The 20,902-nt window shown below is 43.8% G+C and overlaps 1 protein-coding gene across 1 annotated transcript in view; it reads left to right on the forward strand.

The window, feature by feature from the left end:
- The first annotated feature begins 10,277 nt into the window (after window positions 1-10,277).
- The window catches only part of LOC144769022 (glycine N-acyltransferase-like), a 190,137-nt gene continuing 179,512 nt past the window's right edge, over window positions 10,278-20,902 (forward strand). Inside the window, exon 1 of the mRNA XM_078653022.1 lies at window positions 10,278-10,414. The gene's annotated coding sequence lies outside the window, so the exon portion shown is untranslated. The remainder of the gene's footprint in view (window positions 10,415-20,902) is intronic.

Consider the following 20,902-nt stretch of genomic DNA (forward strand, 5'->3'; position numbering starts at 1 on the left):
CCTGAAATGAGAATGAAACATCTACCTCGTGCCACGCAATCACTCCAATATTTTATTTCATAGGCTTTGATTAAAAACCTCTTCAATTCTTTTCTGTCTTTGGGACGCTTCCATCTATAAAACGATACCAGTGTATATGTAGAAAATAAATAAGCATGAGATGTGACGAAAAGGCTCATATTTATTACCTTCACTCCCTGGCACGACCATCAGAGCAATGATGCAAATGTTATAATGCATGCTCCCGTCTGAGTAATGATGCTATGCTGACCCCAGTGTGGTGAATTATACACATGGAGGTGTCACCAAACTTCTACATGCATAATGGCACAGTGGCAACCATGTGTTTCTAAAATGACAGATGCTGCTCACGGAGGAGTAAATAAAAAAAAATACAGTGTGCTGTTTTTTAAATGGGGAACGTGGCAGCAAATTGCAGCTGCTGGTCCCTCCAGTCAAAAATTAAACTGAATATGCTTCACAGTACAGGCTGCCATAGTGGAGCATTCAAGTGCTGGCAGCTGCGGAACCAGGTAAACTCTGAAATTAAAGTCCTGTACTGCTGTTCGTTTCTGATAGTTCATCTGGGACAACACTCTGCTGGATTCAGTTCAGTGCATGTCGTGCGTGTGTGCGAGTTGTTAAATGTTAAAACCATAGGCAGCTACTCATATTTTTTAATTACTCCGACACATTAAGTTTGTTATCTGGCTGAGGCCTGAACTTTCCAGGACCCAGCCTGCCTCAGTACCTCGCCCCAGCTAACCCATCAGCGCGCCCTCCAACGTACCAATTAACGAATGTGAATGACATGCCCCTGCACCGTGCGCTACTGACATCACTTACGTGATGAAGTCATCATGCCTGGAGCTGGGTGGGCGATCCTCGGAAGACAAAGCAGGCAGAGCAGGCATGCATCGAAGCCGAAGGAGGCGGACAGAACAGGTAGGCATTTTTATTTTTAATAATTACTGGTCCTAGTCATCTGACAGGAGAGAAAGTAATCAATAGCCCCGGTCCTGGTAAATAAGTGCCGGTGCCGGCACAAATTAAGCACTGCTCAAGAGGTGTTGTAGCAAAGGAGGACGAGTTCCATAATTAGGAGGTTGTGTAGGCGCTTTGGAGAGCATCATTCTCATCAAACCACATCTTGTCAATTTAATTTGAAATTCATTCTATAAGAATTTGGCATACCATTTCCGTAGACAACAGAGGCAATTATTGACACAGTGCGTTGCGTGGAAACAGGTGCACATTTATAAGCTTAAACCACGTTTTGGGGAAAGGCCTTGCTCCATTCTCTTTTTTGGGGTGACAGTATTCTCCATTTGGAGTGTTACTTTCACAGATCCGCACAATAAAATGCATTTTCCGACACAGGGAATCTGTGAATACTGGTTAGGAGCTGGTGGCTGACGTCAATTACGTTTGTAGATCGTTTTCTTTCTGTTACAGTCAAAAAGTTGAAGAAAAGGTGAAAAATAAATAAATAAAGCACAGCACGTCGGCTGCAAATTGGCAAATAAATAAAATAAATAAATAAATAAAGCAATACACAGTGACCAGTTTGGTTTTATTCTCACGCAAACAAAGTAGCGCCACTTTTCAGGCGATACTTTTGCTCCCAGTCCCTACCCTTTATAAAGAAGTGGCATTGTGAACTCGCATTGAAGCCAGCACTGCCCCACACACACTAGCAGTATGCAACGTCTTCCACTATGATTGACAGCTCAATCAAGGGACCTCGACGCCATTAGAGGTAGCACTTACTGATTAGCCAGTAGGAAGTACTCCCGCTGAGTAGAGGAATTGCACAAAAGTGTGGCATCTTCTTGGATACATTTGCAGGGCAGGATTCATTCTGACTGACACGATGCTCGTCTGCCCCTGAGAGTGACCCTGCATAGATTATAACAGGGGCAGCAAAATGTCTAAGCCATTTCCCGGAATTTTGCAGACGACAACTTCGCAAATTCCGCCCTCCCCTAGCTCAGATTCAAGCCCTTGGACAAATATTCTGCAAGAGGATGAAAGTACCTTAAAAGTTCCTTCTCCTTTTCTTGGCAATGTAGAAACCACTGCAGACCAACCCAGCAAACAGCACACTGGCAGAGGGGCAGTCCAAACTCCTGCAGCTTCCTTGGTTCATCTCCTTGGCAAAGGTTTGTCTTGTGTTCCCAGAAGTGATCTAAAGTTCTTGGGCCCGATTCACAGAATGAACTTAAGACTCAATCCTAAACTTACTTACTACTATTTTGGTATTTACAGAATGCACTTACTACTTTACTTACTTACTTTTACTTACTTACTTACTTACTACTTTTGACATTCACAGAATGAACTTACAACTTTTGGTATTCACAGAAGTTAGGATTTTGTCTTAAGTTTGTCTTAAGACAGACTTAAGACAGACTTAAGCTAGGATTTTGTCTTAAGTCTGTCTTAAGTGAAAAACAAAATAAATAGGCTGAAATTCCCTATCAGGTCCTGCCACACCTATCAGGGCATGACCTACCTTTTACATACAATGCACCCTGCCCTTGGGCCTACCTTTAGGGGTGTCTGATATGTAGAAAAGGGAAGGTTTAGGGACTGGCAAGATGGTGCACAGGGTCGACATGGCAGTACTAGACTACACACAGGCTCTGCAATGGCAGGCCTGAGACACACTTTACAAACTGCTTCTGTGGGTGGCACAATCAGTGCTGCAAGCCCATCAGCAGCATTTGATCTACAGGCCCTGGGCACACATGGTGCACTGTACTAGGGTCTGACAAGTAAATCAAATAAGCCAATCATGGAGTCACTCATCCATTACAATAATTTACAATAGATAACATATGCACTTTAGCACTGATCAGCAGTGGTAAAGTGCCCAGAGTCATAAAACGGCTAACAACAGGTCAGACAAAATACAGGAGGAAGGCTTGAAGTTCAGGGATGACCCTTCAAAAAGAGCCAAGTCCCACACAACTCCCTTCCAGCCAAAACGCAGGATAGACCAATCACCACCTTGATGGGATTCCCTACTTTGGGCGATAGAACATGGACCCTGTCCCGCAAGGGCATATTCCAGTCGTACGCCAATCTGAAAATCTGAACCCATTTGGATCTCTTGGTCCAAACTCTCAGGGCCCACTAATCTAACCCATGGGGTACCATTATCCTTATCTGTGGGTACCACCTATGCAGCACCTAACCTTAGCTTGCTCACAGGTGTGTCCCAACTGACAGGCAGCAAGCCACAGTGGCCCCTGACAGTGGTCAGTGATGACACCCAGGCCTTATGCATCTCAGGGCTCTCAAACCTCTGTGGTGTCAGAGAGCGGGGGGCAGTAGCCCAAGGTGCTTGGTACCCTTTGTCTACTCTCCCTCCTGTCATCAGGTTAGGTATGACATCCAGACACTAACCCACCAACCCCGGGCCTGTACCCGGTGGCTGGACAGGAGACGGGGTGGGCTTTCCAACACCCGGTCCTCCTCCTCGGGGCTCTGCACCCTCCCACATGGAGTGGTGCCCCCTTCCAGAATTGTCAGGGCACCTGTGGCTGGTGTCCTGCACAATTCACCCACCAGTTCAGTGGTTCTAACATGCAACTGGGATCCCAGCCTAGGGTCTGTACCCTTAGACGGGACAGAAGTCACGGGTGAGGCTGCCCTCTCCCCGCCCCCTTACTGGGGCCCTGCACCCTCCAACTTGGAGTGGTGCCCCAGAATATAAACCGGTAAGGACACTGATTACAGTTGTCCTTCCCTCCAGGTAAGGCTACACCTGAACCTGGCTTCCCAACCCAGGGACCAACCCCTGTGGTTGAACACTTGCCTGGCAAAAACCAGGACTTCCTGGGGAGTACATATTCTCTCCCTGATGGTGACACATAACTCATGTGTCGTGCGTCAGTCTACCTGGTGCAGATCTCCCAACTCCTGTCCATCTGACAGTGCATGAAGGTCCCCCAGGACAGAAGTGATGTCACCATGGTCACTCCTTGGGGACTCATTCCTCTGGCTGGCCCCTGACACACTGGTTTTTCCACTGGGGACTCCTTCCCACTCTCACCCCTCAATTTGGACTTCTGCACCCTCCACTTAGGAGTGGCACTGCAAGACACCAGTATGGATGGAGGTCTGTATAGTAATCAGGACAAGACTGGTGTGATGAAGTCAACGTAGCTTTATTGAAGAGTAGACAAGCAGCTAAGAAGATCTCTGTCAGCATTCCTAAGTATCCATTAACAGTCCCTCAACAGTCCCATCAGGAGCAGCCTGCTAGCTGCTCAACCCCATCCATCCAACTGTCATTCTCCTCCAGTCACCCAAGCATTCCACACATTGCCCACACACCAAACATTCCACTCAGAACACTAACACGGGCTGAGCAGCTAGGAGCAAGTTAACATAAGAGATAGATAGTAATAGGAGAATACTACATATCTCTTTCCTTATAAGCAAAAAACGAAACTAAACATCTTGAAACTATAAACCTAAAAGTACAAGATACGATAAATAATCAAAATGTCTTAAAACTACAAGCATAAATGTACAAGACAAAAACATATACCGAACATCTTAAGACTGTAATCAAAACAGCAAAAGATAAGTACAATAGTCAGTAACCCAGGGATGACAGAAATAACATCACAAGAGGGATAGCGACTATGCAGTAGTAAAGGCCCTAAGCTTCCATTTTAACATTGTCAAATTAGGATAGTCCTAGTTAGTATATTTAGGTTACCTTTACATCTCTTATGGTAAAAGGTCCTTTATGTCCTTATGGTAACAGGGCCTTTAAGTTAAATGCCGCTAGTAGACTGCAGCACCTATTGTGCCATCTACTACATGGGAAATGCAAACATGCTTTAGGCCCACAAATGTAGCTTGACTGTAACAGTGCAAAACATGCACTGTAAGCTGCCAAAGTAAACTACCTTAGGAGGTAGAAGCCTTTCTATTAAATATTATTGTCACCGCTATGTGCAGCCCACAAGGTAACGTGCATGACATTTGAAAATTAGCATGTCATTACAGTGACTAGCCTCCAAAAGCTATGTTTACTGTTGGAAGACTGGCTGTCTCATGACATTGTAAAATAAAGTTTGAGTGTCAAATGCTGCTTGACAGGTTTGCTGGCAGGACTCTGCATTTATCCTGCCAAACCTCCATCCCAGTATTTACTAATAACCCTGAGGGCACATTTGAAAGGGGGGTGATCAGGATATGAAAGTCATTCTTGCGGCTTTATTGTCTGGTTGCTGAGGTACTCTATCTTTGTCCAAGCAGATGTCTGTGTCTGGGTTTCCTGTGGGTTCAGTGGCTACCTCAAACTGAATTTTAGTGTTAGATGTGGGAGGACACTAGGCCTGCACTATACCACAGCTTCCACGTGGTTTAACTATGTTTAATATAGTGACTTCAAGTGTACACCCTCAGAAAGATCAAAAGGGATAGAGAAGGGGTGGGAGTGGTTGGTTGCCTGATGGTTGATGTGAGAACGTGCTAATTTGCCATTTTACACAGAAAAAGTGCCCACTACAGCTGAAAAGCAATATGTTGAAAAGATGGATTGATTGTTGTTACTTCTTTCCAATTGGTGAAGATCACAGAATGTGCATATTTAAGTTTTTAAGAAATTCACCCCATCCCCTGGGACTGGCATTTGTTAAAAACGGACAGTGAAGGAACAAAGTGGGAGACTCCCTTGTCCAAATTGTCCAGTATCAAACAACTGCAAGGCATTCCACATTTGTTCAGTGACTGGTACAAGCAGGTCATAGTCTTCGTCTCCATTAATTAAGAACACATCGAAGTAAAGGCTGAAGATGGCAGAGATACCAAGGTACTACTGTAAGGGATGAAGGCATCTCTCCCTGCAAAGATGTGAGATGATAGACTAGTTCATCTTTTCTTGCTTGGGGTAAATAAACTTTGACTAAGTCAGTTTGAAAAAAGGTATTACCAAACTAAAGTCTCTGAACAGACTAGATAAGAAGTCACAGTGTTCGCAACACAGATTCAGCACCGGAAGAATCATGGGACTCCTTATCATCTGTGTAAGCCTTAGAAAAGGAATATGTAGAGATTCACTAATTATTACAATAGTGCAAAAAAAAGAATTCCGTTGTCATGAAGTAACCCACCAAAGGAGCTAAAACGTTGATAAATACCCTTGGAGATGAACAAGGCCTAAGGGAAGGACACTAAATTAGTAGTGTTGATTGACAACAGAGAAACACAGGAGGTTCTGATAATCTGGATGCTTTGGAATAATGTACATTTGGATCTTTTAAATCTAGAAATTTCAATAAGTTTCCTCAGAGAATCAATGATGGAATTGTCTCCATTGTGCCCAAGTTGAAGGTGAAAGGAGTAATAATCGGGTATGCTTCTTTGAAATTCAGGATAGGACAGAATTGTCCAGAAAAATTAAATGAGTAGAATAACATCTTTGTCCCCTCGATATGTCTGTTAAAATTACAGAATGTCAAATACATGAATACCATGAAGGTTTTTTATGATGAACTAGACTACTTCTAGCTGTGGTTATTGAATTTGTGTGGACATATGCTGGAGAATCGTACTCTGTAGCCTTTATCAACTTTTTGAAATATTGAAGTATGCAAACTCCTGCAAAGTTCCTCAGTGTAAGATCTTCTGAAGGCTACACAAACGAGCAGACAAGACTTTTTATAGCCCGACTGGCAGAGACAGTAGACCGAGGGATTGACCAGACCAAATGCTCTTGAGTTGAAACTCCTCCCTCCATAAGAAAGACACACAGGAGTCTTAAGCTTCTGATCCTTTGTCAATTCTTTCACCATGTCTTCTAGTTGTGGTTAACAAAGTTTTTTTCCAGAGAATGGACTGTGCCTGAGAAGAGACTTTTGAATGGAGTCTCACTTTCAGGCCCTCATACAAAGGTGTCTGCCTGCAGCAATATGTCATCCTGAACCCCCAGCAGCTGCACACGGGGAATTAAAGGATATGACAACCAGAAACTTGTGGCATCGATGCTCTGTTGCAAAGTGTCTAGAAGGCTGTGAAAGTTCTTCAAAAAGAAAAAGATTGAATACTGTAGGAGGGTTATGTGTTTGTGGGTACTAAGGAGTTGGAAGCTGCATAGATACTACAGTCTTCTTACATTCAGGCTCTGGAGGCACATCCTCCTCTGGAAAAATGGATGCCGGGCATGGCAACCTTGCCTTCAATCAGTCCACTTTAACATTGTGTTTATTAAATCACAACAAGATATCTGAAAGAGAATCTAAGAAAGTTGGATTTTTCCACCTCATGCTACTGCTTAGAAAACATCTATCGGATTGTATTATGCAATTTAGGCTTTTCAGGCTCTCCATTCATCTGATATTGCTAAAGAATGCCTCCTATCTCATCTAGACAGGACTCTGGAAATAACAGGCTCTTTCTGCTGTGCTGCAACCTTTCTTCTAAATTAACATCCTAAATATGCTTTGTGCAGCTGTGCCTTTTTGCAGTTTAAAATAGAGCTAAAAAAAAGTTAGGAAAGGTTTCATGTGGGCGATCCGGCGCAGGGTGGGCGCAGGGTGGGCGTTCCGTCGCAGGAATGCCTCGGAAAAGTGCCTGAGTGAAATCTGCAAGATTTCAATCAGTCACTTTTCCGACGCTGCTGCGTCAAAACCTTGCGCCTGCTTTAAGCAGGCGTAAGGCTTGATGCACCGCTTTGTGTATGGGCAGACCACGAGCATTGCTGGAGTTGCGTCACACTTGCGACACGACTCCATCAATGCGCCACCCTTCCGACGGGAAATGTGTCATGCATCTGTTCATCCTTGCACCATGATGCGCCGCATTGTAAATGTTACAAAAGGGGATGATGGACGGAGCGTTTGAGCAAATCAAACACTCACCCCCAGTCAACTGATCTGGGTTTAATCCATCACCATTCTTTAGTTCACTCAGCCACCCCAGTTCAGACATTCATATCTTCCCTGGACCAGAAACAAGCATCCTGGGACCGGTTTCGGATTCATAATCCTCATCAGCCAGGCTATCTTGAATCCAGTGGCCAAGTGAACAAGGGACTCACGTCTGAGCATACCCTGCTCAGACGTGAGTCCCTTGCTCACTTTGCCACTGGATTCAAGCAAGCCGGGCTGAAGACGGCTGGAATGCCAGAAACCGGTCCTCGGAAGCTTGTTTCCGGTCCAGGGAAGACATGGCTTGGCAGTTCGGGCTGGACTGTTCCCATGAGGCACAGGGTCAGACTGATTTGCATATAGCCATGTCTGAACTGGGGTGGCAGAGTGGGCTAAAGAACGGTGATGGATTAAACCCAGATCTTTTGGCTGGGTGTGAGTGTTTGATTGATTCAGATGCTCCGTCCATCACCACCCCCTTTTTTACCGCTTTTGGCCACCATAAGTGTGGCAGGGTATGCTCAGACGTGAGTCCCTTGCTCACTTTGCCACTGGATTCACGCAAGCTGGGCTGAAGACGGCTGGAATGCCAGAAACCGGTCCTCGGAAGCTTGTTTCCGGTCCAGGGTAGACATGGCTTGGCAGTTCGGGCTGGACTGTTCCCATGAGGCACAGGGTCAGACTGATTTGCATATAGCCATGTTTGAACTGGGGTGGCAGAGTGGGCTAAAGAACGGTGATGGATTAAACCCAGATCTTTTGACTGGGTGTGAGTGTTTGATTGATTCAGATGCTCCGTCCATCACCACTCCCTTTTGTACCGCTTTTGGCCGCCATAAGTGTGGCAGGGTATGGTCAGACATGAGTCCCTTGCTCACTTTGCCACTGGATTCAAGCAAGCCGGGCTGAAGACGGCTGGAATGCCAGAAACCGGTCTTCGGAAGCTTGTTTCCGGTCCAGGGAAGACATGGCTTGGCAGTTCGGGCTGGACTGTTCCCATGAGGCACAGGGTCAGACTGATTTGCATGTAGCCATGTCTGAACTGGGGTGGCAGAGTGGGCTAAAGAACGGTGATGGATTAAACCCAGATCTTTTGACTGGGTGTGAGTGTTTGATTGATTCAGATGCTCGGTCCATCACCACCCCCTTTTGTACCGCTTTTGGCCGCCATAAGTGTAGCAGGGTATGCTCAGACGTGAGTCCCTTGCTCACTTTGCCACTGGATTCAAGCAAGCCGGGCTGAAGACGGCTGGAATGCCAGAAACCGGTCCTCGGAAGCTTGTTTCCGGTCCAGGGAAGACATGGCTTGGCAGTTCGGGCTGGACTGTTCCCATGAGGCACAGGGTCAGACTGATTTGCATATAGCCATGTCTGAACTGGGTTGCCAGAGGGGGCTAAAGAACGGTGATGGATTAAACCCAGATCTTTTGACTGGGTGTGAGTGTTTGATTGATTCAGATGCTCCGTCCATCACCACCTCCTTTTGTACCGCATTGTAAATGTGGAACATCTGTGGTGGCGCAAGGGTAAACTTGCATGACACATCTTATCTGGTGCATCTCTGCTGATTTGCAGGGAAGTGCCAGTCGTCATAAATCTGCCCCCAGATGTTTGCAGTTCCCAGCACTTGCGCAGCCAGTAGGTTGCATTATTTGTTCTGACGTTCACAGTTCAGAGACGCAATCCCAGCAGATATAGAAACTTTACATGGCGAGTTACAAACAGCACCAAGAAACTTACATGCACTATCACACCTAACAAGTCACTGCCAACATTCAGTACGATTACAAAAAACCACATATCAAAATTACAAGTAAATGGACTGCAAGGTACTCTTAAAATGTTAACAGTCCAATAGAACTAGTAAAAGAGGAGCATTAGCTTTGCTAAATTCTGATCTCAATGAGATTGGCATGTTCACGTGTAAGCAGCAAACTTCTGCTAGGTTTATATCTATGAATTAGTTACACACATTTAAAACACAAATTTTGTACATAAACAATTAGCGTGATTACTAATGAAAACTTTTTTTTAAAACAAGTATCTGCTACCTCCTCAAGCCATTTTTTTTTATTTATTGCCAACCGAGATCGATTGAAATTGCCAATGCTTGTTAAAAGAGGTTAAAATATGAGAAGTAAGTGCAAGCCAAATCACAATTATTCCACTCACTTACAGTAACATTTCACAGGTCTTGTTTGTGTAAAATAAACCCCTAAGTCAACCAAAGGGCACTTGCCCCGCAGCAGTTCAAGTGTTTTGTCAGGAAAAATCATGTATTTCTCCAGGCGTCTGCTGTTTGCTGAGTTAGTGAGGACTGAATATTAATATGTTTGTGCTTTTTGTACCCTCCCCGGGTGCTGCCCTCACTCCCTCGAGGACTCAGTTCTCAACACCCCAAAGTGAAGAGGCATCCATCGGTCGGGCCGAGTTCACGCCGAGGCCGGGGAAGGGGCCGACTGCTGCTTGTAAACACGGGGCAGGAGAGTCCAGTGGTGCTCAGACGACACAAGATATTAAAGGTCGGTGATAACATCTATCGAGAATAAAATAATCGCTTTTGTCCCAGACGTTTCTCCTGTTTCTTCCTCCCTTCCACACTCGATGAAGCCTCCTCGTTCAGGTTCCATCCTGTTCTCTGACCTCCTTTCATGTCTAATCTCACACTTCTATTCCGCTGTCTCCCCATCATTTCTCTGTGTGCCTCACTATTGCTGTGTCTGTGAAAGGAACTCTTTTATTTGGCAAATGCCAGCTCTGCCATTGTTCATATAACACCAACGCGCAGAATACTCAGAGCAGGATTACTTTTCACTTAAACTCAAATGCATTTGTGTATCTCTGTGCTTTATTTGTTCTCTCGTTTTTTTCTTCCCCTTCTCTTTTCCGTTCTTTTCATCTTTACCACCATCTTTTTTTATCTTTGTACATCCAATCAAGCTTATCTGACTGCTCGTTCTCACTGCAATGTGCTAGTGGGCTCATTTTTTTTGGGTTCACTGATAGAATTTTGAATTTGAATTTAGAATGTTTTATTTGAACAATTGCTTGGTCACTTAAAACCCTTGCAATATTTACAGAATATATATTTTCATAGTAAGTTAAGATCTCAGTAAAATGTTCTTTTATCAAATATATCAGTACAATTTTCATTTATCAAATGTAGCATATTAAAAAGTCTAGTAGTTTCAACTTAAAATTGAAAAAGCTGGTATGCGGAAACATTTCAATTTGAGTATATGCCCATAGATTAAAATTCGCCATAACGGCCTACCAATTTAATATTTTCATATGATACTAACTGCTATATACAAAATAAAACCAGAACTGCATAATGAGGCGGAGTTCGAAAATATAATCTGTAATATCCAACTATTTCTAATGAAAGGAGGGAACATAGGTCAAGAACATTTAAATTCGTTGGTTATCCTTAAGGGGGTTCAGTTAAAGTCAGTAGTTCAACCAGTAGTAACGTTATGGGGACTCTAGTTTGCTTCTAATTGTTTGGTAAATAGTTAAATTGATTCTATGTCAAAAACACTGAGTGATTTTCATGTTCCTTAAGTCTTTGCTCCACTTTCAGTAGAAATTTGAGAAAACAGCAATTTAGTTGAGTGTCCCCAGGATCGAAGCAGCATACAATAGCCTGTCTTCTTGTTTGTATTCCTCTTTGGTTGAAAGCTTTTGTTAACAGTTGTTTTCCTTCTTCCCTTACAATGTTGCAGGAACAGACCAAATGCATAAGTTCCTCCTTGCTGCTCCCACAGAGGCGACAATTGACAGGTAGACTACCGAGTTGCCAGGGAGCCATATGTTCTTTGGCTGATAGTAACGCCAGCCGATATCTTAAAAACTGCCGCTTAATAAAAACTGGATAGCCGGTGGCAAAGTAGTTTTGTGGTGAGACGGACTTATAATTGTTTAGTGTCATCCAGCCATGTGCTCTTTGAGCTAGTGTGGCTTTATCTTCTGTTGCTGATTGAATTTTAAGAGACTTGGGGCGAGATGTAGGTAATGAAGATTTACCGATTCTAAAATACCGAATTTTACAGATTCGGTATTTTAGAATGGGTAAATGGGATGTAGGTAAGATTTGGTAATTACCAAATTGGTATTTACCGATTCGGTAATTCCCATTCATTCCTATGGGCCTGGAGGCCCATAGGAATGAATGAGAAAGATTCGGTAAAAGGGGGAACACATTGAAGGGTGGCAGGGTGTCACTTTGACACCCTGTTGCACCACATAATCATGCTTGTGTGCACATGTGGCACACATACATGCCCTAAGGGCATGTATGTGTGCCACACGGCACAGTTGAAAATGCACAGATTTGCATTTTCAAAGGCATTCTGTATTTACCACCAACTTATAGTTGGTGGTAAATAACGAATCCTTAAAGCACATAAGCACTCTTAAATGTGCTTCCTACATGCCATTTACCGATTCGGTAAATACTGAATCAGTAAATAATGATTCGGTAAATACAGAATTGGTATTTACCGAATCATCACCTACATAGCAAATGGCTCAATACCGGTCAGGAAGCCTGAAATTTACAGAATTTCGGGTTTACCGACCGGTAATGAGCCACCTACGGGCCCTTCATTACTAAGCATTTAAAGTCCTGTTGGTCAATTTACATTTTCCAAAGCTGGGCGAGACCTGTATGCTGAAGAGACTTTTGCAGATACTCTCTGCCTGGTGATATATGGCGATTCTGTAGCTCATCCCACAGCATATAATTTAATGTGTTCAATTCAGCATTCCTGATTTTATTCCAGCATGTTATGTATGAGCAGTGCCTGGCTAGTGATTGCTTGAGAAGTCTGAATTCAAGCCTTATCTGGGCCAGGGAGGTATAGCTTGGTAAAAGAAATATAATCCTATAAATTTGGGAAACTATGTTGTCCAACATGGTTGCATCCTGCCCTCTTAAATCTTCACTTCCATATTTAATTGTTGGAAGGAATTTTGCTCTTACGACTTCCAGTAGGGGCGACAAAACCGGTCCAGCAACCTTTTTCTTCCAATTTTTAAAAGTTGTAGCTAAAACCAGGCCTTTCTTTTAGATTGCCTCCTTCTTTGAATATCAATGCCAAAAACATAGATGCTAAAAATATCAAAATATATATAGATTGGACAAATATTGACTCCCTATACTTAAAAAAGGTAAGTACAAAAATAACGAATCAAAAATATAGAAGTAAAAAATATAGATGTAAAAAATATCGATTGAAAAATTTAAATAAAATAAAATATTATATATTAAATGTATAAAATATTAATATTATCTTTAACAAAATTAATTCAATGTAATATACATTTGAACGAAATAGAAAAATTAAACCTAATAAAAAAATATAAATACGCAAACATAATAATTTATACATATTCATATATTTACTTTAAAATAATGTTTTAAGTATTATCCTTATTTAATTTTTAAACTTTAAAATTATACAAAAATAAAATATATACATATATCAATAATTTGAAAATAAAAGTAATTAAAACATCAAACTAATAAAACAGAATTCAAACGTACATTTCGCAATACAATAAATAGGGAAACAGAAGGGAAAATGTTGGATAGTGAAATAATAAAATTTACTATTCCAACTGCAATGAGTGCAACAGTAGGGAAAGTGTTGGATAGCAGAGAGGTAAAAATTACTCTTCCCACTCCAAATAGTGCAATAGTAGGGAAAGTGTTGGATAGCGGAGTGGTAAAATTTACTATTCCAACTTTATTGAGTGCAACAGTAGGGAAAATGTTCAATAGAAACATTTTAATTACTATTCCCACTCCAGTGAGTGCAACAGTAGGAAAAGTGTTCGCTAGCAGAGGGGCAAAATTAGTATTCCCACACCAGTGATTGCAACAGTAGGAAAAAGGCTGGATAGGGAAGGGGTAAACATTACTATTCACTATACAAAGAGTGCAACATAGGGAAAGTGCTGGATAGAGGAGGGGTAAAAATTACTATTCCCACACCAGTGAGAGCAGCAGTAGGGAAAGTATTGGAAAGCGGAGGGGTCAAAATTACTATTCCCACTCCAGTGAGCGCAACAGTAGGGAGAGAGGTGGATAGAGGAGGGGTACAAATTACTATTCCCACTCCAGTGAGTGCAACAGTAGGGAAAGTGCTGGATAGCGGAAGGGTAAAAGTCACTATTCCCACTCCAGTGAGAGCATCAGTAGGGTAAGTGCTGGATAGTGGAAGGTTAAAAATTACTATTCCCAGGAACATTGTGGCCGCAGCGTAAATGGCCGCCAATCTCCATTCGGCTTTTCCGTATGATGATTTGAGCTTAACTCTCCTCACCTTTATGACCTTCTATAGCCCTCCTGTATACCCTCATACTTAGCCATGGATGATTTTGACACGCTGTTCTATCAGTTTTACTTCTCCTTGTAGCGCAAGTGATACCGTGTTTCCCCTCAATGATGCTGGGTGCGGATTGTGCTGTTCTGCCGTGGTGTCGGGTTCCCTGCTGGGAGGGAGCTGCTGGGAGATAGCACAGCCGCCGTGTTGCACGTTTCAGCTCCTGGGGCAGCAGAGGAAGAGTCAGCACTTGAAGGGGTGCTCTGGAGGGATTGAAACTGGAGAAGCATGCCGGTTGGACTGTGCCCTTAGCTATGAGGCGATAAGACCTTCCCATTAGGAGAGAAAGTAGTGCGTGGTAATATTAGCAGACAAGCTGTTACATTATGCCCCTCAGTGAATAATATTGAAATATTTTAGCTCATACCTTAAGCAGAGGGGGCTACAGAAGAGACCACGTGTAGCCTAATAGGGCTCAGTCAGGGGACAGTGCTGCAGCATATGGAGAAGGGAAAACTTTACAAAATAGGCCCACCACTGTAACTCCACACTACGGGGGCCTGGTGACCTCTCTACAAGGGCTGGAGCCTCTGCCCCCTCCTCATTTGGGCTCTGATCCGAATTTTGTAACAAAAGGAGGGAATAAAACTCTGGTGCCAGCCAAGGAAGGATCGAAATTAGAGAAAGTTATATCTCCTACTGCTGGAGAATCCCCTAGGAGTAGGGGCAGAGGGAAGGTCTAGATCACCCCCTCTCTGAAGTATTTTTATAAAGTTTTGTCCTCCCCTGCTGTTGCTGCTTTGGAAGCTCCTGGACCCTTCAGAATGGAATCACCAGTTGGAGCAGCTCAAGGCTCTAACGCGACAACTTCTGCCCATGCTCCTATGCCAAAATCATCCCAAGATGTCGTTTTCTATTCCTCCATTGAAACGGTTTCAGGCCTTAGAGGTAGTAGAGGGGGCAGGGGCATATGGAGAAGATTTGCATGTTGGGTTGGATCGTCCACAATCTACACGAATATAAACTCAGAAACATTGGTGGGCATTCTTCTAGCCTTTAAAGATGAAATGAAGGGCAGATTTGCAATTTAGGAGCAGAATCAGGTTGCCATACAGGTATCCTGAGCTGCGTTGATGCAGAAACTTGAGGAGGTTTCCCTGAGAACTGATGTTTTAGAACAGGAGTTACCTAAGCTAAAGCATACTATTGATAAAACATCAGTTGAGGTGAGCCGATTAACCTGCCAAGATAAGGAGATGAAGGAGGACCTGGAATGTCTTGAGAACCACAGCTGGAGGAATAACCTCAGACTTATTATTATCCCTGAGGATGTGGAAGGTTTGGATATTGATTGATTGATTGATATTAAGGCCTTTGCGATCACGCTATTACAAGATACAGTCTCTAAAAATCACCCAGATTTTGATCTTTCAAATGGAATCCAGCGGATACATCGAGATCCATTTAAAAGAAACATTGCAAGGCAAAGGCCAAGGGGAATTTTAATTAATTTCCTCACCTTCACTATTAAGGAGACTGTTCTGTCCTCCACTTTACAAAAGGGTCTTTCTCAGCAGGCTCCTACTCCTTTTCAATTAGGTCACATTTGTGCCACTCTACCTCGTTAAGGCAGTGAGATCTGGGGATAAGGGCGAAAGAGCTGAATAAACTTGGTGCAAAAGCTCTGTTAAAGTTTCCAGCTTCTCTCCATACAATGTGGAACAATCGTATGTACATACATCGTTTGGTGGAGGAAGGTGATTTGCTGATTGAAGAAATTAAGAAGGGGGTAGTAAATAAAGGGGTGTTGGTGTTGGAGGAGAGGAGGGGGAGAGCTCTGATATATTGAGTTTTCTTTTGCCGACTTGGAGACTATTTCAGTTGGGAGTTTCCAGGGAGGGTGGGGAGGCCCTCAGGGTGAGGGTGAAGGGGTGGGAGGTTAAGGGGGTCGCAAGGTGGAGAACAGTGGGAAAAAACTGTTAAAAAAATGTTTTCCATCTATTGTCTTAGTATTGTAAGTGATCTACGATGTCAGCTCATGGTCATTCTTGTGTTTTTTGACAGGTTACATGTGGGGATTTAATAAATTAAAAACCCTAACCTGGAATGTTAAGGGGCTTAGGTGTAAGCATGGACAGAGGTTGGCATTGAAGTATTTAGAAGAGAGTAGTACCCATATCTGTCTAATACAGGAGACCCATCTAGATACGCTAGAAGGTATTCTCCAAGTGTTGATGGATAGATACTTTTTTAGTGTCATAACAGTCTGCACACTGTAGGGGAGTTGTGATTTTAATAAAGAGAGGAGCAGGATGTGCGTTCAAAGCCTCCATGGTTGATAAATCTGGTCGGGGGTTGATAGCTACTTTTAACTGTGGGGAGGGGTAGAGTTAGTCTGTGTGGGCTTTTAAGGGCCTAATAGTGATGATTCTTCTCATTCATCTATTTTAGAATGGAACTTAATGGAGGTCACATCCCCTGTTATATGAGGAGAGATTTCGATGTCTTGCTGGACCCTGTTCAGGATAGATCCAACAATGACCAATATGATAACACCCCTCGAGTGAGGAGGATGCTAAAAAACATCCTGTTAGAATTAGGCTTGTTCGACGTCTGGAGATCCAAAATGGGTATAAGGCAGGGCTTTACTTTTCATACTAAGAAACATGGCCACTTTTCCAGATTGGACTATTTTTTTGTTGATAAGATCTTGGGGGGGAAAATATCATCTCTTCATATACCACCAACCTATATCTCTGACCATGCAGCTATGGTTTTCTCTTTGATTGGGTATTCTAGCCCTGTGAGATCTAGATGGATTGTAAGGAGATCCACATTATATGATCTTCATATAGGTAGGCTGTTTGTCGGGCCAACCTTTGTTCTGCCTCCCTAGATATAGTTTGGGACACATTTAAACCTTTCTCAGAGGGGAATTGCAAAGTCAGTCTTCGGCTCAGAAAAGGGCAAAATGTTCTGCTCTTAATGCCTAGAAGACAGAGTAGACCTATTGGAAGGCAGCCTGCTTCAAGCCGGAATGCAGTCCCATGATGTCCAGGTAAGGTTGGGCGAGCAACTTGAGGATGCAAGGATGAAATACAGGGTCTGTCTTCACCAAAAATGTAGAGCCCGGTGGGATGTAAAGTCTATGCAGAATTTTGAATATTGTTGGTCCTGGCCCTTTTTGGCAGGTTCACCCCGAAACTTTTTTTTGCTTTTTCCTAGCCTATTTCTGTAACCTGGTGTTGGTGATTTAAGGCCTCGGTACAGTGTAAAGTGTGTGAGCTCTCTGTGTATGTGTGGTGAGTGGCCTGCCCTCCCATAGGAATGCACGGGGAATATGTGTGTCCATGGTAGTTCCTGATGTGTGGGGAGTGCAGTGTCGAGTTTGGTATGTGCAAACTCATGAGATTGAATGCTGCGCGATGATGTGTGCGGCTTTAATGTGTCTAGTGTGGAAGTTGGTGTGTCTGTGCAGTGAATGTGCTGGCTTGTGATTGGCTGGAGCTGGCTGGTGTGCCTGGCTCCAGAAGTCAGGATGAGTCTGCCCCGGTGGTGAATGGGAGATCTGCATGATTGATGTGAGGGAGGAGTACACCTGGGACCTGAATAGGGCTGGTCTTTCTCCACACAATGCTTACTCCGCCCCCTGTAGTGCGACTGACGACCCTAGCCTGCCTAGTGAATGGGAAGAGGGGCTGAGCACAACACAGTGCTCCAAAACCAATTGCATCTGGTTTTGCCTTCACCCTGTAGCCACAGACAAAGGATTTTGCTGTATAAAAAGGGGGCTGTGACCCCATGAACATGTTCTTGTTTCCAACTCGAATCTACCAGGGGCGTGCTGCTGCTGGGGCCCAGAGGAAGGCTACCCTCCCTGGGCCTTGCCCAGCCCCTGGATGCCTGAAGGATTTTCCTTGCCCAATGTTTGGGCGCAGTTTTGTTCCTAGGGGCCAGTGAGGGCCCATGCCACAGTTTTGCCTCCACAGCTGCGACGCAAATAGTGGGCAGCTGCACCGTTTAGGCGCCATTGGAGAGAGAGTCCCTGAGAGGAACAGAAGTGGCACAGAGGTGCCGGCCTTCTACAGCTGCGCAGCACTTAGTGCCAGCTGCAACGTTTAGTCCCTGTTGTTGTTCCCAGCTGCCCAGCAATTAGTGGGCAGCTGCAACATTTAGGTTTGCGCCGGTGGCGCACCCCTGACGGGCGCTGCGATGGCAGTGCGCCCTGACATTCTGGACACAGGGCATTTGAGCCCCTTCTTGAGATGGCCAGTTGGCCAGGGGGCTGGTATGTGGATAGGGCGCAAGGCCCTAATGTGATTTTTGTGAAATGTGATTTCTACTATGTTTGTGATGATAATTGCCTAATGTCATTGATATACGCATTAAATGTGGTGCTTGGAAATGTAATGCATCTAGTATGTTTTACGCACCCTGTGATGATACCTCTAGAGATGGTTTTACCTATGGAGGTTGGTGTTAGTGAGATTTTACTTTACGCCCCTAAATGTGAGCTTAGGGGGTAGGGTCTAATGTGTTTAGACTAGTGAGGAGATTGCCTACTGTTTAGGCCTAAACTTGATTGCTGCGTAATGTGCTTTGCCTTTATACTTGATTATACTTCAAAAGGCGCGCATGCTTAGAAGTTTGCTTTGCCTAGTATGTTATACTAGTGAGTTTGTGTCCCTGCGTGATCTAGGCCTATGGTTATTAGTATTGCGTAGTGTGTACCTACCTTTACCAGTGGTTACTGGTGGTGTTCTACAATTGTCAGTTTGTGCTACAACTGTTCTAACAAGTGCTTGTTCCTGACAGTGGCCCACGTGGCACTGTCCTATGTAAATAATCCGTGTGAATATTGCCCGTGCCAGTTGGCACAATGTATATTGTGTGATACTATCTGATGTATTTTTGATAATACAAAAGTTATTTTTATATAAACTTGTGTGGAGTTCCTTTTGTAGTGTGCCTGGGATGTTGTTGCTGTGAGTGTGCACAAATGCTTTACACATTGCCTCCGGGATAAGCCTGTCTGCTCGTGCCAAGCTACTAAGGGGGTGAGCAGGGGTTATCTTGACGTGTGACTCCCTTGCCCTGACTAGAATGGTGGTTTCTGCCTGGCTTTGGCGCAAGCTTTAGCCAACCAGAAATCCCAGTTCCAACATATGGTGAAAAAGTAGGTGCTCTACTTACTTGGAAGGCTCGGACAGACTGGTCGAGGAACTTTCTTTAAAGCTTGTTGTCAATGATAGTGGCCACACTTCAGGGAAGCAGGAGGATATGCAGGCCTGTTTATTGTCTCTTTTTTCCGGCTTATATCGAGAAGTGATCTCTCCTGATCTGGAATATATTAATTGGTGGCTGAGGAAGTTGCAGCTCCCTAATTTAACAGATGCAAGCTGTAAGGCTCTCAATGATCCAATCAACAAGGAGGGGATCTGTTTGAGTATAAATAAGAGTAGGAAGGATAAAGCTGCGGGCACTGAAGCCCTTCCAAATTAATTATACAGCCTCTTGATGGATGATCTGATACCATTCCTGGAATCCCTGTTTAATTCTATATATGGACAGGGCAAGGAGGTTCCTAAATCCTGGAAAGAGACCTCTATAGTCCATATTTTAAAACTCTTGAAGCGGACTTGTATCGGCCAATCTCTCTGGTTAATGTGGATTATAAGATCTTTATGAGAGGTTTAGCGGGGATGTTGGCCAAGCTCCCCCCCCCAGGTTATCCATTCTGATCAGAAGGGATTTATCCCCAATATATACAGAATCAGACCCAGCACTTAATTGGCTCGAAAGATCTTGCCAGGGAACATTCTGTCCCTCTCGCCGTTGTGGCGTTAGATGCTGCTAAGGCATTTGATCATGTTTGCTGGGTCTATATCGGGGATGTTTTTAGCTCAATGGGGTTCGACCCTATATTTATTAATACAATTAAGGCGATTTATGCTGGGACTTCGGCCGTGATTTTTCTTAATGGTATATTGTCTTCCAGCTTAAATATCTTCAGAGGCACAAGGCAGTGGTGCCCATTATCTCCTCTTCGTTTTGATATCTATATAGAGCCTCTTGCCCAACAGTTGCAAATGGATCCTTTAGTGGTCCCATTTAGCTGCTCCCCTTATAGCTGCAAAGTCACGCTCTATGCTGATGATTTATTAATATATACGGCAGACCCTTTGACTTCGGTTCAGAGAGTAGAGGAGTTAGTGGGGGAATTTGGCTTTTTCTCTGGTTATTTAGTCAGCACTGCCAAAACTGAGGTTATGTGTTGGAACATCATTGATTGGGAGAGGGAAGTAAGTCTTAAGTGTAGATATCTAGGTATCACATTAGTAAGGGATATAGAGCAAATCCCACATTTGAATTTGTCCAGGGTCTCTAAAGAGATTGAGCGTTTATTAAGTAGGTAGAGAAACCTTCTATTGACAGTCTATGGACGGGTTAATTTGATAAAAATGGTTAATCTCCTCAAACTATCCTATCATTTTCATGCTAGCCCTCTTGGATTCCCCAAACAAGGAATTGATAAAATCCAGGGGAGGGTGTTGAGTTTCATTTGGGCCCAGATAGGAGCTAGGATGGCCTGAAAAAAACTTAGGGGGTCATTAGGATGGCAGGCGGATCGCTATCCCAACTTGATTTACCCCCGCCATATTATTATGGCAGGGTATCGCA

Source organism: Lissotriton helveticus, chromosome 1_1 (assembly GCF_964261635.1).
Source record: "Lissotriton helveticus chromosome 1_1, aLisHel1.1, whole genome shotgun sequence".
Taxonomy (NCBI): Eukaryota; Metazoa; Chordata; class Amphibia; order Caudata; family Salamandridae; genus Lissotriton; species Lissotriton helveticus.